This window comes from Musca domestica, unplaced genomic scaffold, assembly GCF_030504385.1.
Source record: "Musca domestica strain aabys unplaced genomic scaffold, Musca_domestica.polishedcontigs.V.1.1 10, whole genome shotgun sequence".
NCBI classification, from domain to species: Eukaryota; Metazoa; Arthropoda; class Insecta; order Diptera; family Muscidae; genus Musca; species Musca domestica.
In genome coordinates, this window is record NW_026712115.1 from 8,782,312 (window position 1) to 8,809,426 (window position 27,115).

The 27,115-nt window shown below is 33.7% G+C and overlaps 1 long non-coding RNA gene across 1 annotated transcript; it reads left to right on the top strand.

Annotated features, from left to right (window-relative positions):
* The first annotated feature begins 23,430 nt into the window (after nucleotides 1–23,430).
* Nucleotides 23,431–23,976, top strand: LOC105261748 (uncharacterized). Its single transcript, XR_009342648.1, has 2 exons — nucleotides 23,431–23,642; nucleotides 23,713–23,976. It is a non-coding gene; the product is annotated as an uncharacterized LOC105261748 (long non-coding RNA).
* The last annotated feature ends 3,139 nt before the right edge of the window (nucleotides 23,977–27,115 follow it).

Below are 27,115 nucleotides of genomic sequence, written 5' to 3' on the forward strand. Positions count from 1 at the left end.
TCCCAAAGAATATTTTTTGAAGAGCCCGCAAGACGTGGATTTCCCAAAGAATATTTTTGAAAAACTTGCAAGACGTGAATTTTTTAAAGAATATTTTTTGAAGAGCCTACAAGACAAGGATTTCCAAAGAATATTTTTGAAAAACTTGCAAGACGTGGATTTTTTAAAGAATATTTTTGAAAAACTTGCAAGACGTGGATTTTTTAAAGAATATTTTTGAAAAACTTGCAAGACGTGAATTTTTTTAAGAATATTTTTTGAAGAGCCTACAAGACAAGGATTTCCCAAAGAATATTTTTGAAAAACTTGCAAGACGTGGATTTTTTAAAGAATATTTTTGAAAAACTTGCAAGACGTGGATTTTTTAAAGAATATTTTTGAAAAACTTGCAAGACGTGGATTTTTTAAAGAATATTTTTGAAAAACTTGCAAGACGTGGATTTTTTAAAGAATATTTTTGAAAAACTTGCAAGACGTGGATTTTTTAAAGAATATTTTTGAAAAACTTGCAAGACGTGGATTTTTTAAAGAATATTTTTGAAAAACTTGCAAGACGTGGATTTTTTAAAGAATATTTTTGAAAAACTTGCAAGACGTGGATTTTTTAAAGAATATTTCTGAAAAAATATCGCTGTTATATTTACACAACTTAATAAACTATAAATTATTTTGAAAGATAACACGAATGACTTAAGAAATATTTAGGGATTAAGATAATGGTTTAAAGAATAAATATAAAAATTATAAACAAGTGGCCCGCCAAAAATCAATAATTTTTTATAGATATATGTGGAACAAAAGGATATTTAGAAACTTTGTCATTCACTATCGAAATTAAACTATTTCTTTTGGGGGGAGCAAAAATATATATATATATATATATAACAAGTAAAAAAGCAGTAAGTTCGACCGGGCCGAACTTTGAATACCCTCCACCATTTGGAACGAATTAGAAAATATTCAAAAAAATAAAATTCATTGAAAATTCTGTTAAAATCTTTAAAATACCTAATATCGGAAGGTGCCGATATATGAGGGGATATAAGCTATTGTGGACCTATATAGACAAATCTATGTCTGGGGGTAAAGTACTCACAAGGAACTCCTTGTGTGGATTTTCAGATAATTCCATTGGGAAATGTGGCTAAAATCACCAAAATCCCCAATATCGGGGGTACCGTTATATGGGGTATATACGATATTGTGGAGCTAAATAGACAAATACCTTTCAGGGGTTAAAGTGCTCACAAAGAAATCCTTGTGTGGATTTTCAGAGAATACCAAATATCGGGTGTATCGTTATATGGGGTCTATACGATATTGTGGACCTATATAGATAATTCTTTGCCGAGGTATAAAGTACCCACAAGGAACTCCTTGTGTGGATTTTCAGACAATTCCATTGAAAAATGTGGCTAAAACCATCAAAATGCCGAATACCGGGGGTACCGTTACATGGGGGCTATACGATATCGTGGACCTATATAGATAATTCCCTGCCGAAATATAAAGTACCCACGAGAAACTCCTTGTGTGGATTTTCAGACACTTCCATTGCAAAATGTGGCTAAAATCGTCAAAACACCGAATACCGGGGGGTACCGTTATATGGGGGCTATACGATATCGTGGACCTATATAGATAATTCTCTGCCGAGGTATAAAGTACCCACAAGGAACTCCTTGTGTGGATTTTCAGACAATTTCGCTTAAAAATCTAGGTAAAGTTATCAAAATACCGAATATCGGGGGTACCGTTATATATGATATCGTGGACCTATGTAGACAATAATTCTCTCAAGGGGTTAAGTATTCACAAGGAACTACTTATGCGAATTTTCAGACAATTCCATTGAAAAGTGTGGCTAACATCTTCAAAATACCGAATATCGGGGGTACCGTTATATTATGGCTATACGATATCGTGGACCGATATACCCCATCTTTGAACTTGACCTGCCTGCAGACAAAAGAGAGATCTGTGCAAAATTTTAGCTTCCTATCTTAATTCGTTTAGACTGTATCGTGATTACAACAGACGGACATACAGACGGACAGGGCAAAATGATTATTTCGATGAGTTACAAACGGAATGACGAACTTAATATTCCCTCCATACTTTTTTTGGTGGAGGGTATAAAAAAGCTGTGAGTTCGGCCGGGCGAACTTTGAATACCCTCCACCTTTTAGTACAAATTTAACAATTTCAAAAAAAAATATAATCCGTTAAAAATTCTGTTTAAATCTTAAAAATACCGAATGTAGCCATATATTAGGGTCTATACGACGACGTGGACCTGCATAGACAAATTTTGTCACAAGCTATTACAATATCCAAATGCGAAACTTGAAAACAATCTGTTTATAATGTAGCTAAAATCATCAAAATACCGAATATAGGGATGTACCATGGGGGTTATAAAACGTGGACCTGCACAGACAATTTTCTGTCATAGGCTGTTGTATACATTACGAACTTCAAATACAAAATTTGAAATAATTCCGGTAAATAATGTCCCTAAAAAATCAAAATACCGAATATCGGGAGGTACCGTTTTATGGGGGCTATTCGAAGACGTGGACCTGAACAGACAATTTTCCTTCGTAGGCTGTAGTATCCATTACAAACTTCAAATGCGAAATTTGAAAAAAACATTTTCGGTAAATAATGTCGCTAAAATCATCAAAATACCGAATATCAGGGGGTACCGTTATATGGGGGCTATTCGAAGACGTGGACCTGCACAGACAATTTTCCTTCGTAGGCTGTAGTATCCATTACAAACTTCTAATGCGAAATTTAAAAAAAACATTTCCGGTAAATAATGTCGCTAAAATCATCAAAATACCGAATATCGGGAGGTACCGTTATATGGGGGCTATACGAAGACGTGGACCTACATGGCTCATTTTTTGTCTTAGGATGTAGTATCCATTACGAACTTCAAATACAAAAATTGAAACAATTCCGGTAAATAATGTCGCTAAAATCATCAAAATACCGAATATAGGGAGGTACCGTTATATGGGGGCTATACGAAGAAGTTGACCTACATGGCCCATTTCTGTTTTATGCTGTAGTATCTATTACGAACTTCAAATACCACATTTGAAACAATTCCGGTAAATAATGTCGCAAAAATCCTCAGAATACCGAATATCGGGGGGTACCATTATATGGGGGCTATACGAAGAAGTGGACCTACATGACCCATTTTCTGTTTTATGCTGTAGTATCTATTACGAACTTCAAATGCCAAATTTAAGACAATTCCGGTAAATAATGTCGCTAAAATCATCAGAATACCGAATATCGGGGGGTAACATTATTTGGGGGCTATACGAAGAAGTGGACCTACATCACCCATTTTCAATACCAAAAGTCCTGCAGACATAATACACATTTGAGTAAAATTTATATGCACAATATACATATAATACACATTTGAGAAAAATTTTATCAACCTACTTCATTTCGTTCGGAAGCTAGACTGATTTCCACAGACGGACGGGCATTGATAAATCGACATAGAATTTTATGCTGATCAAGAATATATATACTTTGTGGGGTCTAAAATGTATATTTTGAGGTTTTACAAACGGAATGACAAACTTAATATACCCTCCATGTAGACTCCAAGCATGTCCCTTGAATTTGGGAGTTTTGTATTTGACTTTGACTTACGAATTTTGCTAAAAATTAAAATGTAAATTGAAGCCAGTAAAGTGTTTGGGTAGTTCTAATCAACATTCTAGGCATGCGTTAGGTATCCTGCTTTCAATTCGAACTAAGACTGCTGCAGCATTATCAATTATTTTTTTTGGATGCGAATAATTGCGAATGATGCCGGGGTACAGCATCCACTCTATATCTATGTACTTCTAAAGCGACTGCATGAGTATGACTCTGGTTGGCCTGTCTCTGGTCTGAATCATGAATAAATCACCAGCTGGGACTGAAAAAAAAGGTAGCCTGTCGAAAACCTCTGCACCAGATGACAACAGCACCAAAACGTTTAAACCAGGGATAGGCAATGATTATCCCATGGGATGTCTGTGTGTTCACCAACACAATTGTAATAAATAAATGGTTTTGAATTTTCTGTCAAAATGCTTTTCGTACTTTTATTGGAGCAGTCGATGAGGTGCTGCCGGATATTATTATGAATACACCGTTAGAATTATTGATGTACATAAATTTAACTTTCTATATATTTTTGCTCTCCCCAAAAAATTACTGATTTTTGGCGGGCCACTTATTTATAATTTTTCTTTAAACCATTATCTCAATACCTTATATATATGTTTTTTCTTTTTTTTTATTCATTCGTGTTATCTTTTCTCTTTCAAAATAATTTATAGTAGTGTAGCGATTTTTTGGTCAAAATATATATTATAATATTTTCGCGATAATATTCGGCATTAATTCTGATGCCACGGTCGATTAATACGAGCGGAGAGCGACCATCGGCTATAATGGAGGCCCACACCATCACAATTGCCGGCGCTTGAGTTCTGGTGGCCAACATTTTCAGATGACCTCTTTGGCAAGTAAACACGATCATTTTGTTTGTTTACAAACTGCTGGACAACGAATGTTTTCTCATCGTAGAAAACCAAATTCGGCAGTTCACCACTTTCGGCCAAGCGAAGCAACTCTTTAGCTCTTTTGAGTCTATTTTCTTTCTGTTGCGGAGTAAGTTCTTGCCCTTTTTGTAATTTCAATGGCTTTACCCCGCGCTCATTTCTCAATATTTGCCGAATAGAATATTGCAATATGTTCAGCTCACGAGCCATTTTTCGGCCACTTCGATCAAGTCGCTTATTTACTTTTCGAACCATTTCTGATGATGTTCCAGTTTTCTTCCGTCCACTTCTGTAGTCTGAAGTTGTTTGCAATTTTTTCATCTCACCCTGTATAGAATCTTGATCAGTGTAAACTTCTAAGTCAATGTAGCGATGTTCGACTAAGCACGTCATCTATCGAACGAATTGAGATATATGATGGCAGCCATATATCTCAATTCGTTCGATAGATGATGTTTTGTAGTTGGTATATAACGGTATCCCCCGACATTCGGTATTTCGAAGACATAGACCTGATATTTTGTCGTAGAACATGGTCTATATAGGTCTACGTTATCCTATAGCTGTCACCTCCAATGAGTTAGTATTTTGATGATCGCATAGCTGCATTTTCGACGAAATTGTTGGCATTTAGAGTTTGCAATGGTTTCTACCTCCTCAACCGGTACAAGATCCAGAACCGCCCAGTTTAAGATATTTAGATGATTTTTGAAATTGTCGATATTCTGATCAATACTCAGAAAAACTCGCAGTTAATCTTGGCGCCATTAACTATAAACAAAGCAGCATCGCAATCCCTTTTTGTTGGGGGTATTATATGTTGATTGGGCCAAAAATTCAGCTACACCTTAAAGCATTGGTCCAAGACATAGGAAACTATATGTGGATCTTCCAATCTCCCCGAACTGAGGCAATCTGACTAAGTATGTCCGTTATCTGTCTATGTTCAATTGTAATCACGCTTTCGTGGAGGTGGGGTTAAGGTCAGAATAGAAGCCTATTATTTTTGAAGATGATCACAAAATAGAGATTAAAATAGACAAAAAGCTGAAAAATTTGTTGATTTCTTAGTTGCTCTAGAGCCCACAATTATAGACCAATCGACTTGGAACTTTGCATGAGGCCAGAGTTTAGGGCTGAGATTTGGATGGTCATCGAATAACATTTAGCGGGCGGAATAGACCATGACTTTTATGTACAAAATATACGAAAATTTCCATTAAACCGCCAATATTTTTAATTCCAACGAAATTATAATTGCGAAAAGGTCACTTCTGACATTGATTCCAATATACATTATATCGCATATATAGCAAAATATATACAACCTTATATACACAACGGCTGGACGGATTTTGACAACTCTCACCAATTCAGAATGATCTTTTGACAAAAAAGAAGATGCCAATAAAACTTGCATATTTTTCGTTACAATTTATTTTTGTCTCATTTTTATCGCATGAGATTTTTCATATTTGATTTACAATATTAAAATGTACATTCTGTAATATTTTTTCACCCTTTGGGGGTATTATATTCAGGTCGCAATTATCACGAAATTTTGCATGGGATCGGGTTAGGGTCAGAATAGAAGCATATTGTTTTTTAAGATTTTTTTTAGGAGTTCAAATGGACTAAGAAATTACAATTCCGCTGATTTTCCAGTCGCTCTACTAGTCACAAATCACCCACACCAAATTTCACGAGGCAAAAAATTATTTGTAAATTTATAAACGAGACTTCTATATTGTTTACAAAAAATACATGGACGAAAGGACCTGCATAAATCGATTCAGAATGTTATTCTATGAAGATCATCAAAAGGAACTACGGGTCTACTTTGTTTTTTTCTGTATGTAAGTACTCCAATCATGCAAAATTATAAGTTATGATGAGTGACAATGGCTTACGACAAATCCTTGGAAGCTCTTGGATGTACTTTTCAAGATTTGGAGGAACATTGTTTTTATTAGCTGGAGATTTTAGTAGCAAAACGAAATGGCAAAAGTCAATATGGTTGTGGTCATTTAAAATATTTTATAATTCATTCCTAAATAACTAACTGATCACAAATAATAGCTAAAAACACCGAAAACTCAATATTTAAAGAGTTATGGCCATTTTAAAATATTAAATAACTGATCAGAAATAATAGCTAAAAACGCCGAAAACTCAATATTTAAAGAGTTACGGCCATTTTAAAATGTTTAATATTTCATTCCCAAATAACCGATCACAAATAAAATCTAAAAACGCCGAAATCTCATCACTTAAGGAGTTATGGCCATTTTAAAATATATAATTTTTTTTTTTCTAAATAACTGAACACAAATAATAGCTAAAAACACCGAAAACTCAATATTTAATATTTCATTCCCAAATAACTGATTACAAATAAAATCTAAAAACGCCGAAATCTCAACATTTAAGGAGTTATGGCCATTTTAAAATATTTAATATTTCATTTCCAAATAACTGATCACAAATAATAGCTAAAAACGTCGAAAACTCAATATTTAATGAGTTATGGCCATTTTAAAACATTTATAATTTCATTACCAAATAAAAGCTAAAAACGACGAAAACTCAATATTTAAGAAGTTATGGCCATTTTAAATTCTATATATAAAAGAAAGTTGTGTTAGTTACTACGCTTATAACTTAAGAACCCCTGGACTGATTTTAACGATTCATACAAATTCGGAATTGTCTCCTGTCCAAAAAGGATAATATACAAAAAAAAAATCGCGTAAAAATCTTATGCATTAACATCTTCATTTTGACTTTTAAAATGTACAATAGTAATGTTTGTTTTGCATAATTTTTTTCCATTTTGACTTACTTTTTCCTAATGTACATTTGTAGAGTTTTTTTATTTTATTTTTGAATTCGAATATTAATACCAATTTATTTAATTGACTTGATTTCTTAAGAACTGAAATTGATGGTGGCTTAAATAGAAGTGTGGTACCGAATTGTGTGGTGGCGAAGTGGAATAGATGATATCGAAATAATTTAACGCGGTCACACCAAAGTTAAAAGATAATTACTTTTTCAAAATCCCTAAAAAATTACAAAAAAGAGATCTCATTGCGAAAATTCTCAAATCGGGAAAAAATCGAAAAAATTTTCAATAGAATCAAATTTTAAAATAACGGTACATTCTATTGACAAACTTTGTAAGGATCTTTAAACATTTGCTGTAAAAATCAACGAACAAGTTGAAGATTTTTTCAATTTGTTATTCTTCTTTTGTAATTTTTTTTCTTTTTGATTTATCATATTGAATTTATTGAAATTTTTGTGAACAAAATAAGAATAATTTTTCACTATCACCAAAAAAAGAAATAAGTGCGAAGTAGAATGTTAACTGACATCTACCTTTCAACTCCAGGGCCTACATCGTGGTTCAGCTGGAAGATGCGAACACATTTAAACAAACAAAAATGACCGAAAAAGCCTAATGAGGCTAATTTCAAAGCATGGACCTTTCATGTGACAATAATCCGTCCAATGAGAGCTCAAACTGCAAAATTCTTTGGGAATACAATCTGTAAAATAACAAATATAAAGGGTGCAAAATAGTAGAGCGAATGGGACTTTTAGCAAGAAAAGGATCTCTATCCTTCCAGAAATTCTTCCCAAACATTCAAGATACCTTAAATCGCTTTTGCAGGTCATGATATCGATCATAACTCACGGATAAGGGTACAACCCGATTTCATATTTATATAACCATTGTATGATTTAAGCTATTTTTGGGGTCTTGGCCACTTTTTTCATTTTTTGGCCCCTATTTGGCATCTTTGTTTCTAAGGGGGTAGAGAACCTCTTCGCATAAAATTTGAAATGTTCAGAGTAGGGCCCATATTGGTCTTGATCACATTCATCAATTGATTTGGCTAAAAAATTGTATTTATGCTACCCTGGGACCTGGGAACTATCATACAGATAATTGCCACATTGGAATTTATTTAAGTAAAGTCCCCACATTGGACTATCCCCAAGTCCACTTTCACATCTAATGTGTGGTCAGAAAAAAAATTTGTATTCTATTGAATATGTAACCCCCAAGAGAATATTGGTTGGGAACGTAGATTTGGGTGTACATCTGAAAACATGAACAAGTTACAAATATAAGAAAGTAGCACGGGACCGAATATTTGTGAATCGTCATTGAATTATAATGTGATGAAAAATATGGACTTTATGGGGTCTCCAATTTAAAATTTAAATGACAAATAAAATTAGTTCCCATCTTACGGTAATGGGTGTAAAATAGTAATTATATTTGACTATTCTGAAATCATTCTGCCCTCAATTATGAGGTGGATAAAACTATTTTACTTATTTAAATCACGCGAATTTTTTTCCAGTTTGATATGCTATGTTGTTCTGCTATATTTTTGATTTGGCCTCCATTTGTCATCTTGGATTATAAGGGGTAGAAGAAAGTTTTCAATGTAGGTCGATGTTTCGGAGTAGTGCCCATACCACCTCCTGAGTTTACCATATTTCAAAGGATTTGGCTAAAAATGTGTATTTGGGGGGTGAAAATCTTACACAAAAATTTCAACATATCTACAAGTTTTAGAATTTTCTCCATGTAATAGTACCCCCTCAAGTCCACCTTTTCGCGGACAAACCGACCGACATGGTTAGGGGGACTTATGAGGACTCTAATGTACAATCTAAGGTGTTAATGGGTTTAAAAATGTAATTAACTTTGGAAATTCTTAAATCATTCGCCCCTCAATTATGAGGTGTACAAAATACAGGAAATTCCAAATTACTGCTCATTTGACTGGAAAATTTTGCTACGATTTTTACCATACTAAAAATTAACTTGATCCCTTCCATGGGGATAAGATTGTTATATACTTTTTGAAGCCCTTGGTTTAAATATTGAAGCCCACGGCTTAAATATGGGTGCTGGTATTTTAAAAAACTTTTAATCGACTACGTGATCTCTTATATCAGTCATATCTGTGAATAATTATGCTTTGACAAATATGCATAATAGACAAAAACTACGGGCCGGCAACGCAGAAAGCGTTGTAAGTAAGAAAGCTGTAAGTTCGGCACGGCCGAACTTTGAATACCCTCCACCATTTGGAACGAATTTGGCAATTCTCAAAAACAATAAAATCCGTTAAAAATTTTGTTAAAAACTTAAAAATTCTTACTGTAGCTACTATATTAGGGTCTACACGACGACATGGACCTGCATGGTAAATCATCAAAATACCGAATATCAGGAGGTACCGTTAGAAGGGGCTTTACGAAGACGTGGACCTGTGCAGACGACTTTCTGTTTTAAGCTGTAGTATTCATTACGAACTTCAAGTATTAAATTTGAAACAATTCAGGTGAATGATATCGCTACAATAATCAAAATACCGAATATCGGGAGGTACCGTTATATGAGGACTATATGAAGACGTGGACCTGCACAGACAATTTTCTGTCATAGGCTGTAGTACACATTATGAACTTCAAATACCAAATTTGAAACATTTCCGGTGAATAATATCTCTTAAATCACCAAAATACCGAAAAAAGGGAGATACCATTATATAGGGGCTCTACCAAAACGTAGACCTACGTCCTGCCTACATAATACACATTTGAGTGAAATTTTATCAGCCTACTTGTTTTCGTTCGGAAGATAGAGTGATTTCCACAGACGGGCGATCATCTCTAAACCGACATAGAATGTTTGTTTGTGGGGTCTAAAATGTATATTTCGTGGTGTTACAAACGGAATGACAAACTTAACATACCATCCATGCTATGGTGGAGGGTATAAAAACGCCGAAAACTCAATATTTAAGGAGTTTTGGCCATTTTAAATATTTAATATTTTATTCCTAAAAAACTGACACAAATAATAGCTAAAAACGCCGAAAACTCAATATTTAAGGAGTTATGGCCATTTTAAAATATTTAATATTTCGTTCCCAAATAACTGATCACAAATCTTCTATATCTATAAAAGAGGAAAATGTTTGTATTTTTTTTTTTTTTTTTTTGTTTGTAATGTATGGACTCGAAAACCGCTTAACAGATTTTCCTGAAAATTTCTATGTATGCTACAACATTGCCTGAAAGTAACATAGGCTATAAAATTTTTTGAATCGAAGGTAACTCCCAAAATTTAGATTTTATATGCACATATCTATTGATCGATTACAGATACAGTCTTGGAGACTGTATCTAACGGAACACCTAACGGAATGTGGAACACAAATAAATTTGCCAAATTATATTGAAATCGGTTCAGATTTAGATATAGCTCCCAAAACAAAACCAAACACGATATGCAAGTTCGACTTCAATGACATTTGAAATGTGTGACGGTATATATATAATCGATATGTTTGTTCGATTCCAATGAAATTGTGAGAGAGACGAAATCTGGTACCCAAAAAAATTTGCCGAATTATATTGAAATCGTTTGAAGTTTAGGTGTAGCTCCCACGTATATATTTCGGCCGATTTCATGTATGTTATGCACCAAACACATATACATGATCGATTCCAATGAAATTCAGAATGTGTGGCGGAATTTGGTTACAATAATAAGTTTGAGAAATTAATTGGAAATCGCTTAAGATTCGGATATAGCTCCCATATATCCGATTGGGATATGACTTTATTAAGAAGCATTGATCCACAACGCCTTTGCAATGGTATTAGGCTAAGAGTAAAAAAACTGCAAACCAATTCAATAGAGGATACGTTTATTACGGAGAGGTATGTTGCTACCTCGAATTCTCTAATTGTAACAGAAATGCCACTCAAATTCAAAAGATTACAGTTTCCTGCACGCTTGGCATTAGCTATGAAATTAATAAATCTGAAGGACAATCCCTTAATATATGCGGACTAAATTTGGCATGTCACTGCTTTTTTCATGGTCAGCTGTTCCTGTCAAGTTCGCGCGTTTGTAGACCGAGCTATTTCTTTATTTACGCATTAGAGTATTACAATATTTTTAAAATCTGTTTTATTTGTTTTAAACCAACAAATATTCGTATATAAAATTTTAAATGCATTTAAAATCAAAAGGGGTAGCGACGCGCACCGGTTTCAGCTTGACTTATATATTCATGCAAATAATTTAAAACAAGTGTAAATTATCTATTTCAAATTTAACTTCTATTTGGTGCCACATTCTTTCTACATCTGTGAGTTATTCCCTTCGAAAAGTAAAATATCAGAAACATTGAATATAACATTTTGGGTCAAACAGTCAATATTCATTCATATTTGGGTTAAGTGATGTAGGAATCCCCAAAGCCGCCCCAAATTCATATTGTTTTGTTTTAAATACCTTATTATTTATGTCATTATTCCGCACAAAGTTCAGCCAATTAACACCTTGCGCACAAATTTCTCCCGTCATTATTAAACTATTTCAAGTGACAGTGCTCACCCACATCGTAGTGTCAGGCGTCGTGACGTCATCAAGTACCATCGCCAGTAGTTTGTTGACACTCCTCTTGATGATGCCGAATGTGTTCGCAAATGACCGGCAACCGGCAACGGAAGTTATTATCACAACTTAGAAAACAATTAAAAAGCAATTTTGCCAACTTCAGAGCGTCAACGATATTTCACTCAACTACAACAACAGCAGCGAAAAGAAAAGCAACAACAACAACAGCAACAATGCAATTTTACAAGTGAAATGAAAGCTTTCTTTGTTAATTGTGGCTTTTAATCGTTTGTCTTGGCTCATGCCCGCTTGGCGCTCAACCATGTCTGAAGCAACAGACATTTATGTTTGTGAACACACACATACAAACAAACATACAAATGTTTTCATGTAAAATGTCTTCGTTCTTTGTTCGGAAGGTCGAGGGGGTTCTCTGTACACTTTTGGCCTTTTTGTTAAACAAATGAGCGAAGTGAACATCTGAAGACATTTTAATCATTTTGTTCGAACAAAAGAAACGCTTGACATTTCGCCCATTTGCACAGCAGATATTAATGGATCTGTACATCATCGAGACCGTTGTGCTGGTGTTCATTTCATTTTGTTTTATTTTTTGATATTTTGGCCTCAAATTTTCATGAAACCAACATTAAACTTTAAAATATATGCAATTACATAGAGTTTGTATTTTAGCCCAACATTCGTCATCTTCGGTCACATAAGCCATTAAAAGTTCTTTATATTAACAGATGGTAATTGTTCTAAAATTTAGAAATTTGGGTTAGCAAAAGTATAAATATTTTATATAAAAACCAGCAAACAAGAGGTCCGACAATATGGTCCCTATGCACATTTAGTAGAGCTACTAGAGCTATGTAAAGTAGATCATATCAATTATGAAACTTTTTTTATGTGAATTATGGCCTCAGAGCAGTTCTAATTCCGAATAAAAAGGGAACTAATATATGGAAAGCATATTCATATCTGAATCTATTTCCACCACACTTGGCGGAGGCATTTGTACCTCTCGTTCCTTCGAGAAGTATTATATTAAAAGAAGTAAAAAAAGCATTAAGTTCGACCGAACCGAACTTTCAATACCCTCAAACATTGGGTAAAGAAAACATTTTTATATAAATGTATCTGAATTCAAACTCGTTTCACTTTAAACTACAAATACCAGTAAAACCGTTTGGATAAAGCTGTTAAACTTTTCAAAAAACTATAAAGTGGCGAGACCGTTATGTGAGGCCATACCAAAACGGGAAACTCTATAGGAAATTGTATACTTAAAGGATTGACAAATCTTCTTAAATACCACCAAATACCGAATATCGGTGGGTATCGTTTTCAATGTTCTGTCACCGGAGCTAGAACCCATTCAGAATTACAATCCTTGGAAAAATGCGGCAAAAAAACATCAAAATACCGAGTATCGGGAGGTACCGTCATATGACGTCTATACCAAAACGTGGACCGATATATCTCATATTCAATACCAGCCATCCCAGAAACAATACAAATTGTTCAGCTCTAGGACAAATAATGTGGGCTGTATCGGGATTTCAATAGACGGACGGACAGACAGACGGACATCGTTAAATCGACTTAGAATTTTATGCAATTATGCTTATATACTAGGACGAATCTAGGAAAAATATTTAGGGATGTTACAAACGGAATGACAAATTTAATATACCCTCCTTTTTAAGGTGGATAGTAAAAAATATATATAGGAGAAAACATAAATGAGAACCAAGTTTCAGCAAATGGTAAAATTCTATTGAAGGTGCAGAAATCCATCCAATTTGAGCTTATATTACGTATTTGGTGCACAATAAAGGTGAAATCGAATGAAGATATACAGGGTAAGATGAAAAACTGCAACCAACTTCAGATTGCTGTCATTTATAAGCCACTGGTCCGACAGCTGTTAAAATTATTCCAGTGACAGCTCAATATTTTTTACAAGCGCATTTAAATGTGAATAAATCTTTTGTGTCTGGTATCATCGTTCGTTACCGTGATACTGGTAGCGTAGCCCAATGTCAAGGAAGTGGACAGAAGAAAACAGCAACATCAATGGTTCGAAAAGTAATGAAGCAACTTGATCGAAACCCGCGTCGCAGTGACCGAATAATGGTTCAGGAACTGAACATATCGCATTATTCCATTCGGCAAATATTGAAAACTGAGCTCGGGGTAAACCCATTGAAATTCCAAAAAGTGCAAGACGAAAGTGGGGAATTGCCGAATTTGGTTTTCTCCGATTAGAAAACATTTGTTGGCCAGCAGTTTGTAAACAAACAAAATAATCGTGTTTACTTGCCAAAGAGGTCCGCTGAAAATGTGCACCTTCCGTTGGCCACCAGAACTCAAGCGCCGGCCATGATGATGGTGTGGGTCGCCATAACAGCCGATGGTCGCTCTCTGCCCGTATTAATCGACCGTGGCATCAGAATAAATGCCGAATATTATAGCGAAAATATTCTGCAGAGCAACATTCGGGCAGCGATCGATCATAATTGGTACGTTTTAATTCTCATAAAAAAGTTTATTTGCTATCGGTAGCTTTACTAAATATGTAAAGTGGTGTTGGGAACCACAAAGTCGGCCTTGCCCGAAAGGTGACCTTTATTTAATAGTATGTAAGATGTAGTAGCGTGTGTGATTCATGTTATTCAAATACTATTCATAATCTAAGATATAATTTTATAAATAATTAGTTTTTGATAAGTTACATGGTGTAAGACAATTTCAACAGTTTGTTATATTTTCCCATGTTAAATCACATATACCCATAGCCATTGATATTCGTTGACTATTAGTCTTTTCACCTTTGTGCACTTATACATCGCTGCTACGTTTATACTTTTGCTTGGTAGATTATTCATCTGGGACTGAAACTCTTGTTTGACTCTCCATAATAGGAAAATGTCTTCAGTTCAATTGTTGACATTTTGAATTGGCTGTTTACCACAGAATGTCACATAATGAGTACTAAGCATTTGTAAATTTTCAACCAAAAGTATTTTATGATGATATGTTAGGTTATTTAAAATAAATGTAACCTTATTATTTAGTATGAGGATCATTCAACAACGGCTGATCTCCCTGTTGTTTTTTTTTTCTACATTTTCCTTTTAAATCGATGGGAACAGGGATTCAGATTCAATGTGTTTTACCCAGTGTTAAGCATGTATCTTAAACTTATTAATGTTGCATGTTCTTTTCGGTTTTGGTAAAAAGGGTAGAAATAAAATTGTAAAATTTGATTTGAAATTACGTCCTTTATATGTAAGGCAAATACTAAATGGCACTAAATTTGATTTTGGTTGAAGGGTGAGGGCTGAAACCGTAAAATGTTTTATTGTGGAAACTGTTGGTGTCTATGATTGAAAAATGGAACGGGTTTGTTTATAGATATTACCATCAAACGACAAGTACTTAAGGTTTCTAAAATTTGTGTGAATGTATAGAGCTGAAATACCGAAATTTCATATTGTGGTCTTTGTTAGTTTCTAGTCTTTTGAACAGAAAAATTGGATGATTTTACTAATGTCCTCCTTTGTAAACTTTTAAATGAAATATTTTGAGGACTTGTTTGTGTAAAAGTAAAAATGTTCCTATAATTCTTTCCAAAAAAGGAAAAACTTGAATCTATATCTATAAAAGAGGAAAATGTTTGTACGTTTGTTTGTTTGTTTGTTTGTTTGTTTGTTTGTTTGTAATTTATGGACTCGAAAACTGCTGAATAGATTTTTCTGAAAATTTCCATATATACTGCAACATCGCCTGAAAGTAACATAGGCTATATACATTTTTGAATTTCCACTTGGAACTGGAGATATAGCATCAGAATCGGAGGTACCTCCCAAAAATTTAGATTTTATATGCACATATCTATTGATCGGTTAAAGATACAGTATACAAATTTGGAATGTGTAACGGAATTTGGAACAAAAATAAGTTTGCTAAATTATATTGTAATCGGTTCAGATTTGGATATAGCTCCCATATATATTTTCGACCGATTTCGTTCATTTGATGCCTCAAACACAATATTAATGTTCGATTCCAATGAAATTTGGAATATGTGACGGGATTTGATCCGAAAATAAATTTGTCAAATTATATTGAAATCGGTTCAGATTTGGATATAGCTCCCATATATATTTTCGGCCGATTTCAAGCATTTGATGCACCAAACACGCTATGTATCCCCAATTTCAATGAAATTTGAAACGTGTGATAGATTTTATCTAAAAAAATTTATTTCCCAAATTATATTGAAATCGGTTCAGATTTGGATATAGCTCCCATATATATTTTCGGCCGATTTCATGTATTTGGTGGACCAAATAAGATATGTATGTCCAAATTTAATGAAATTTAAAATAAGTAACGGAATCGGGAGCAAAAATGAATTTTTCAAATTATATTGAAATCGGTTAAGATTTGGATATAGCTCCCATATATATTTTCGACCGATTTCATGTATTTGATGCACCAAACACGCTATATATCTCTAATTTCAATGAAATTTGGAATCTGTAGGGGAAATTAAAACGAATATACATTTGTCAAATTATAGTAAAATCGGTTCAGATTTGGATATAGCTCTCATATATATTTTCGACCGATTTCATGTATTTTATGCACCATGCACGATATGTATGTTCGATTCCAAAGAAATTTGGAATATGTAACGGGATTTTGATTAGAAAATAAATTAGTCAAATTATATTAAAATCGGTTCAGATTTGGATATAGGTCCCATATATATCTTCCGCCGATTTCACATATTTGATGCACAAAACACGATACGTATTTCCGATTCCAATGAAATTCGGCATGAGTGGCTAAATTTGGTACAAAAATAAATTTGACAAATTATTTTCAAATACGCTCAGATTTAATTATAGCTCCCATATATATACTCAGCCGATTTCACATATTTGATGCACCCAAAGCGAGAAAGACGAAATCTGGCACCAGAAAAAATTGCCAAATTTTATTGAAATCAGTTGAGGTTTGGGTATAGCTAACATATGTGTGGTTACAATAATAAATGTGACAAATTAATTGGAAATTAGTTAAGATTTGGATATAGCTCCCATATATATATTCTCGGCCGATTTCACGTATTTGACGCACCAATTTCAATGAAATATGAAAGGTGTGGCGGAATTTGGTGTAAAAGTAATTTTTTTAAAATTATATTTAAATCGGATCAGATTGGGATATGATTTTAATAAGAACCATTGACGCACAACGCCTTAGGCTAACAGTAAAAAACAACACAACAATTTATTTGAAATATGATATTACGGCGAAGTATGTTGCTATCTCGAATTCATTAATTGCAACAGAAATGCCACTCAACTTCAAAAGATTGCAGTTTACTGCACGCTTGGTATTTGCTATGAAATAAATAAATCAGAAGGACAAACCCTTCGTGTATGTATGTCATGTTACTGTTTTTCTAATGGTTTTGTATATTTACGCATTAAAGTAGTGCAATAATTTTTTTTTTTTAATTATAAAATTTGTTTTTTTTTAACCAACATATATTCGTAAATAAAATTTTGAATGCATATAAAATCAAAAGGGGTAGCGAAGCGCACCGGGTTCAGCTAGTTATATATAAAACTTTGAAAGTCTGAAAAATTAGTACGGGAGATGTTATAAGACATCTCACACAAGTGATAACATTTTTATACCCTACACCATAGTATGAAGGGTATATTAAGTATGTCATTCCGTTTGTAACACTTCGAAATATACATTTTAGACCCCACAAAGTATATATATTCTTGATCAACATAAAATTCTATGTCGATTTAGCGATGTCCGTCCGTCTATCCATCTGTCCGTCTGACCGTCTGGGGAAATCACTCTAGCTTCCGAACGAAATTAAGTAGATTGATAAAATTTTACTCAAATGTATATTATGTCTGCATGACTTTTGGTGTTGAAAAGGAGCTTGTCTGTGCAGGTCCTCGTCTTCGTATAGCCCCCATATAACGGCACCTTCCTATATTTCGTATTTTGTTGATTTTAGCGACATTATTAATCGGAATTGTTTGAAATTTGGTATTTGAAGTTCGTAATGGATACTGCAGCCTAAGGCAGAAAATTGTCTGTGCAGCTCCACATTTTGGTATAGCCCCCATATAATAGTACCTCCCTATATTGATGATTTTAGCTACATTATTCACCGATTTTTTTTTTTCAAGTTTCGCATTTGAATATGACAAAAATTGCATATGCAGGTCCACGTCGTCGTTTAGACCCTAATATGACGGCTCCATTTGATATTTTTAAATTTTTAACGGATTTTATCTATTTTTTTTATACCCTCCACCAAAAAAGGTATGGAGGGTATATTAAGTTCGTCATTCCGTTTGTAACTCATCGAAATAATCATTTTGGACCCAACAAGTATATATATTCTTGATCAGCGTAAAATTCTAAGACGATTTAGCCCTGTCCGTCCGTCTCTACGTCTGTTGTAATCACGCTACAGTCTAAACGAATTAAGATAGGAAGCTAAAATTTTGCACAGATCTCTCTTTTGTCTGCAGGCAGGTCGAAGATGGGGTATATCGGTCCACGATATCGTATAGCCCCCATATAACGGTACCCCCGATATTTGGTATTTTGATGATTTTAGCCACATTTTTCAATGGAATTGTCTGAAAATCCACACAAGTAGTTCCTTGTGGGTACTTTATACCTCGGCAGAGAATTATCTATATAGGTCCACGATATCGTATAGCCCCCATATAACGGTACCCCCACGGTATTCGGTATTTTGATGATTTTAGCCACATTTTCAATGGAATTGTCTGAAATTCCACAAAAGGAGTCCCTTGTGGGCATTTTACCCCCTCAAAAAGAATTGTCTATATAGGTCCACGATATCGTATAGCCCCCATATAACGGTACCCCCGATATTTGGTATTTTGATGATTTTAGCCACATTTTTCAATGGAATTGTCTGAAAATCCACACAAGTAGTTCCTTGTGGGTACTTTATACCTCGGCAGAGAATTACCTATATAGGTCCTCGTTATCGTATAGCCCCCAAATAACGGTAGTTCCTTGTGAGTACTTTACCTCCTGAGAGAGAATTGTCTATACAGGTCCACGATATCGTACATCCCCCATATAACAGTACTCCCCTATATTCGGTATTTTGATGATTTTACCCACATTTTTCAACGGAATTGTCTGATAATCCACACAAGGAGTTCTTTGCGAGTACTTTACTCCCTGAAAGAAAGTTGTCTGTATAGGTCCACGATATCGTATATCCCCCATATAACGGTACCCCCGATATTCGGGATTTTGATGATTTTAGCCACATTTCCCAATGGAATTATCTGAAAATCCACACAAGGAGTTCCTTGTGAGTACTTTACCCCCAGACATAGATTTGTCTATATAGGTCCACAATAGCGTATATCCCCCCATATATCGGCACCTTCCGATATTAGGTATTTTAACGATTTTAACAGAATTTTCAATGTATTTTATTTTTTTTTTTTTTTTTTTGAATATTTTCTAATTCGTTCCAAATGGTGGAGGGTATTCAAAGTTCGGCCCGGCCGAACTTACTGCTTTTTTACCTGTTTTTTTTTTTTTTTTTTTTTTTTGAAAATTGCCAAATTTGTGAAGGGTGAAGAGTGTTCAAAGTTCGGCCCGGCCGAACTTACAACGTGTTTACTTGTTTTAAATAAAACTCTCATAAAGTGCATTACGATCTGTAGATCTGTATAAAGAGAGTAGGTCCAATATCTATGGTACGTCCACCGCAAAGGGTATATATCAATATATGGTCATATGATGAAGGTACATATCTCTCCGAACACTGACTTAAACTTTCTAATAAATTTGTAAGATAGGAAGAATTTTTGTCTATAAAAAACATGTTTGTAAGTTACCATAGCGTTTGTATAAGTTTAGTTATTTTATATGTCTCCAGGTACTAAATTTTAGTGGACTAGAACTTTTATCGGACGGAGTACGGAACTTATTTCCAAACCACCGCCAAATTTCATAAAAATCAATATTTCAGAATTCTAGATCTATTCCTTCACCCAATATCAGATATAGTTCAATTCAGTACTTTTCGTACAATACACACACACTTTTCGTACATACAAAACTACCTCCATATCTCAATCGCGGATATCAACAGAGATCTCAATATAAAATTTCGTGATTCTAGCTCTATCCCTTCGCTTAATACCCAATTTAGTAACATTTAGTACACCTAACCAAAAAAATTGGCATCTCTCCATCGTAGATACCAACAGTGATCCAATATTAGTACTTTTCGTACTATCGTACACATTTACATATCTCAATTCCAGATACCAACAGAGGGACAACAGAGACCTCATTATCATATTTTGGAATTACAGCTCTATCTATTCACCCAATACTAAATTTAGTATTTTTTATTTATTTATTTTTTTTTGTTTTTTGTACAAATACTGGTCGTATTTCCAAACCAACGACACATCTCAAACACAGATACCATCAGTAATCTAAATATCAGATTGCATTGCATCCCTATCTCCTCACCCAATACCAAATATAGTACCAGACACTATTTTTGTACAATTATAGTACATATTTCCGAAACCCCTAATTATGTCCATTCTACACATGGACAGCGATCCTACTACCAAATTTAAGATTTCAAGCACTATCTGTTCACCCAATAATAAATAGTACCAAATATAGTAATATTTAGTACAATACGGACACCATCTATTCCAAATATAGTGCCATTTAGTACAGGTCGCACACTTAATACACATTTCCAAAACCACCTTCATATATCAAACTTACTTTCCAACCTTGATTCTCATACCAGATTTAAAATTTTTAGCTCTATCCGTTCATATAACACCAAATGGTTCCATTTAGAATTTTAGTAAAATTTTAGAACTTTTCGTAACCTTAACAATCGAATTTCCAAAATCCCTTTGGTACATCTATCCGACACTCCATCAGTGACTCTCATTCCGAATTTCAGCTCCCTCCATTTTTTCAATGAAACGTATGCAACAATTTTTAGTACATTTTAGTACTTTTCGTACCCTTTTAGCTCAAATTTGCAAACACTCAGCCTTATCACTGCCTACGCTCAGAATGGTTGGTATTGAAAATGAGATATAAAAGTTTTGGCATAGTCCCCATAAAACTTACCTGCCTATATTCAATATTTTGATAAAAGTTGGTATTTTTAGTTCAATAATATTAATATTCAATAATATTATTGAATATTTAGTTCCACATTTTTCTATAGCGCACATATAACAATACCCACCGACACTTGGTGTTTTCATAATCCTAGTCACATTTACCCACATAATTGTTTCAAATTTGGTACCTTGGAAGATTTCATAGATGATAATCCTTGAAGTATAAAATTGTCTGTAGGTGTTCCCGTTTTGGTATGGCCCCATATAACGACCTCATTCACTTTATGGTTTTTTTGACATATTTAACTGCATTATGCAAAAGGCCTTAGTGGCGTATGAAGTTTAAAGTGAAACACGCTTGAATTCGGATACTTTAATGCAAAAATGTTTCCTTATTTATGTTAATACAGGCCCACATTGTGGTATATATCCCATATAACAGTACCACTCTATATTCGGTATTTCCACGACTTTAGACACAGTTTCCATAGCAATCATTAAAAATCTGGAATTTAGAGTTCATAACGGGTTATACCCGTATATATTCTGTATTTTGAAGATTTTAGCCACAGTTAGTATAATTTGGAGTTTATAAGTTCCAGGTCCAAATTTTTGTATAGCCCCCAATAAAATGTACATCCCGAAATGCGGTATTTTGAGGATTTTAGACACATTTTCTAAGGAAATTACTTAAACTTGGTTATTTGGATTTCGTGAAGTGTTTTACTTCTGTAGCAAAACAGCTATTTAAAAAATTCGGCCGGGTCGAACTTAACTGCTTTCTTACATGTTTATTTTATGATGAAATGCCGAACTGATGGTCGACCCCGCCCGGTTTTTGGTCTATCCTTACTTGTTATACCCGTAGCCATATTACTGCAGAGGATATATATGTTCCCCCACAAAGGGTGAACACTTTGATTAATTTTAAGTCTTATATAATGTGAAATAATAGTATGATTGATTTCGCATATATGGTTATTTCAATCAACGCAAAATATGATAAAAGAGCGAATCTCTCCTGCTGGTACCTCCCCGACAATGGGTCGACTTTTTTGAATAGCCATTAGTCTCGTAAAACGCAAATAGATCATCCGCTTCCTTTCGAACTCGGCACATTCCAACTTTTCTGTCAACAAAAGATCTGATGTGAAGATAGAATATATCGGGTCACCCTATTTCGAACCTACCCACAAAAGGTTAAAATTTTGATTAACAAATATTCTCAAAAAATTGGAATAAATATTAAATGGTATCTGACGCACATATCAACATTTTCCGAAAATTATCACACATCTCATATAAAGTGATGAAAATGGACAATTTTGGCTTCCTCCCTCGGAAACTCCCCCATTAAGGGTCAACAGTTTGAAAAATTATAAAACAAGTCAAAATATATTTAAATAAGCGTATATTAACTGAGACTTCAACAACTCATAAATTGAGTGAAGCTGTATTTTCAGATGGACCAAACATACGAATAAATCGTTATTATTTCCTTATGTAAATGTAGTGTAATGGATTATCAACACATATTTATTTTATGTCGTCATCTGTGGATGGAGAATTAAATAAAAATTTAATCAGGAAAATATAAAAACAATTCAGGTTCAAGTGATAAGCCCACTATACTCTCCAACTACGTCATTTCTGTTTATAGATGCTATGCTATTCACTTTCTTATCAGCTTCAGATGTTCTTTAATTTCGATGAAATTTCTAAATTTTAGCCACACAAATATTAATGATTGCATTACAAATTTTGTGATTCTCGAAGAGAATAGCCTAAGTCGACTTATAGATCATTTGATATTTTCAATCATTCAGTCGATTACTTGGGTTAAAATAAATATATTGGTAATTTAACGAAAGTAGCTTTTAAGTGAATTGCCTCAAATAAACTGTAATACAGATTTTTTTTTTAACTCAAAAATATATTATAACAAATATCAAATATTTACTTTTTGCTTGCGAAATTGTACACAAGTCCTTTGCACAAATATTTTACTAATTGTAATTTGATAAAAAAAAAACTTTTAATTAATTAATTCATTGAATGACATATTATTTTTTATAAAATATTTTTAATAACCTTAATACATATCTGAAAATATTGACTTTTCGACATGAGCGCTTATCTGTAAAAACCACAGACTAAATACCCTGTGTTTTCCAAACAGAATCTTCTCTGCTTTCTTTTCAATCGCTGCTACACAGCGTGAATAAATTGTGTCATGACTCAGTGTCACTGCAGCGTTCGTGGTTTAAACGTCACAACTAATTCAGATCAATTGAAATGAATTTAAATATTTTTTTTATTTTGTTGCTTCTGGGTTTGATTTCCTTTGTCAAAAGTGGAATTGTATCTCCCCTCGAAGGGGGTTACAATCAAGTGGTCAGTAAAAAAAAAAGAATCAGGAAGGTTATTATTTTGAAGCTTAAAAACAATTCAAATGCATTTTTAGGATGTTCCCCTGAGACGTGTCAAAAGATCTCAAAATATTGACAGCCCATCAGAAACGGATAATGGCAGTAGCAGAAAACGAGAAAAGAAATTCTTTCCAGTGTGGGATGATGCGAATGGTGAATATACCGAACAAGAAAGTAAAAGCAAGGGAAACTAATGGAACTTGGGAAAATTCATCAGCATTTTATATTTCACTTTGAAAACTTATCATCTTTTTTGTTATAATTAAATAAATCTGTGCATCCGTGATGGTTAAAAATTAGCATTAAATTTTTTTTTTTGATTAAGCATGATCTGAAATATATAACAAACAAACAATCGAAACAATGTAGAGCACCACAACCAAGTGATGAATCATTATAAATACCATGGACAAATTTAATACAACAGTCAACTCTCTTTAGAACTTTTTAGGACGCAAAATGCACAATTTGTTCAGTTTTCCAAAAATGTTTTATTAAAACTTCATACATCGTACAAAATTTTCAGACTTTCAAAGTTTTGTACATTGTTCAACTTTCTCCTTTCTCAAAAAAATGGGAAGAAAATATTTACCTTTGACACAAAGAAGTTTTCAAAATCTTTCATTTAAAGTTTTTCGAGGAGGATATTAGTAAAACCATTGCACAATGGACCCACATCCAAATTTTCTGTCCTAAACTATTTCAACGTCTCTATATGTAAATCCTCAATATCAACTTTCAAAATTTCAGCTCTAATCAATATCAAAGTTAATAACACTTAGAACGCATATCCAGAACAATATACATATTTTTATCATAGACTTCAACAGTGATCCAAAATTAGTACTATTCAGTACTTTTGGTACAATTTTAGTACTCATTAAAAACACGTTCAATACCTCAATCCTAGTCACCAAAAGCTATCGTAATATAAAATTTCACGGTTTCAGCTCTATCCCTTCCCCAATACCAAATTTAGTTTAGTTTAGTTCTTTTCGAACAACTAAAGTAAGCATTTCCAAACCCACCTTCAAATATCAACCTGAAATAGCAATAGTTATATAAATATCATATTTAAGAAATTAATCACTATCTCTTCAACTAATTCCAAATTTGAAGATTCCGGTTCTATTCTTTTACCAAATACCAAACTTAATACCATTGAAATTACTACCATCCCAAATTTCAGTATTATAGCCCTATCGGTTCACATAAACCAAATTGTACCAAATTTAGAAGGAACACAAGAAGGAATTTCCAAAACTTCCTTCATACCCCAATCCTACACTCCAAGAGTAATCTTAATTCCATACACATAAGTATAAATTTTCAAAGCTACCTACATACCACAATCCTACACACCTACAGTAATCTCAATTCTAAATTTCAGAATTCCAGTCCTATCGGTTCACTCAGGTCCTAATTGTTCCAAATTCAGTACTATTTGTACACATAAGTGCGAATTTCCGAAGCTTCCTACATACACCAATCCTACACTGCCACAGCAATCCCAATTCCAAAGCATTCCATCCTTATCGACTCGCCTAAATACAAATTGTGCCAAATTTAGTATCATACAGTACAGATAAGTACAAATTTCTAAAAGTTCCTACTCAACCCAATCATTCCAGGATTCCAGCTCTATCGGTTCACATAAATCCAATTGGTTAGTACATATAAGGGTCAATTTTCAAAACTACATACATATCCCAATCCTACACTCCGACATTGACCTTATTTCCAATTTTCAGGATACCAGCTCTATTGGTTCACACAAATCTAAATTGTTTCGAATTTAGTACCATTTGTCCACTAAAGCACATTTTTCGTATCTTCCTACATCATACAGCCCAATAGAAATCTAATTTTCAAATTTCGGGGCTACAACTCTACCGGTTTATCCAAAATTTGAATTGTACCAAATTTAGTACACTTAGGTTCGAGTTTCCAAAACTTCCTACATTTCTCAGTCCTCGAATGTAATAGTAATCATAGTATTTCAAAATTTCGGAATTCCAGCTCTATGGGTTCACACAAATCGAAATTGTACCAAATTCAGTACCATTTAGTACTTTTTGTGCACATAAGTACAAATTTCAAAAACTTCCTCCATATCCCAATCCTACACTCGGCCAGTAATGTTAATTTCAAATTTCAGGATTTCAGTTCCTTCCGTTTCTCCACATTGTTCTAAATTTAGTACCGTTTAGTACTTTTCGTATTTATGAATGCACTATTCCAAAACTACCTCCTTACATCGACTCTACTCCTCAACCTGGATTCCAATTTAAAATTTCAAGTTTTAAGCTCTAGCCGTTCACATGATACGAAATGTAGTACATTTTCGCACATTTATAGTGCGAATTTCCAAAAACGTTTTGGTACCTCTATCATAAACTTCATCAGGAATCCTCATTCCAAATTTAAGAGTTCTATCTCTACTGCTTCCTCAAATAAAAATGGTATAATATTTAGTACCTTTTACTACTTTTCGTACCGTTATAGTACACATTTTAAAAAATCGCAACCTCATGTGATCCGTTCGAAATTTTTTGAAATTCTTACTAAAAGATTACGAAAAGTACAAAAATTGAATACTTTGTATTGGACAAATCGGAATACAGGATAGATCTAGTTAAGTGTTTTTGTGAATTCGAAGATTACGAACGGTTCTAAAATCGTACAATTTAGATAGAACGGATAGAGCTAAAAACTTGAAATCGAATATGAGAATCAAGGTTGGAAAGTAAGTTTGATATATAACCAGTAAAGAAAGTCTTAAAGTCGGGCGGGGCCGACTTTATGATACCCTACACCACTTTGCTAATTTTGTAGAGCTGCGCATAACAATTAAAAGTTTTTTATGGGAGAATTCAATCATACACGCCATGATTATAATTATAATTTAAAGTTCAAATATGCCGTAGCATTTGTATCTTTTATATTCGGACTTGTATTGCCCATTTGGGGCACAATTATTTTGAATTCGGATAAAGATATATATGGGAGCTACATCCAAATCGGAACCGATCTCGATAAAATTTGGTAAAGATATTTCTGAGCTGTATTTGATATATTTCCCTGAATATCGTTGTTACGGAGTGCATATCACGGCTGTGGGTAACAAATATGACAAATCGGATGAACAGTATATATGGGAGCTATAGCTATATCTGAACCGATCTTCACCAAATTTGGCATACTACCTTCTAGACTAAATTCGGTCGTATGTGCCAAATTCCATCCCATTTGGACAAATATTAGACGTTTGGTGCACAATAAATGGTAAATCGGACGAAGTTATATATGGGAGCTATATCCAAATCTGAACCGATCTCGATAAAATTTAGCAAAGGTATTTCTGAGCTGCATTTGATATATTTCCCCAAATATTGTTGTTACAGAGTACATATTACGGCTGCGGAGGACAAAAATAAC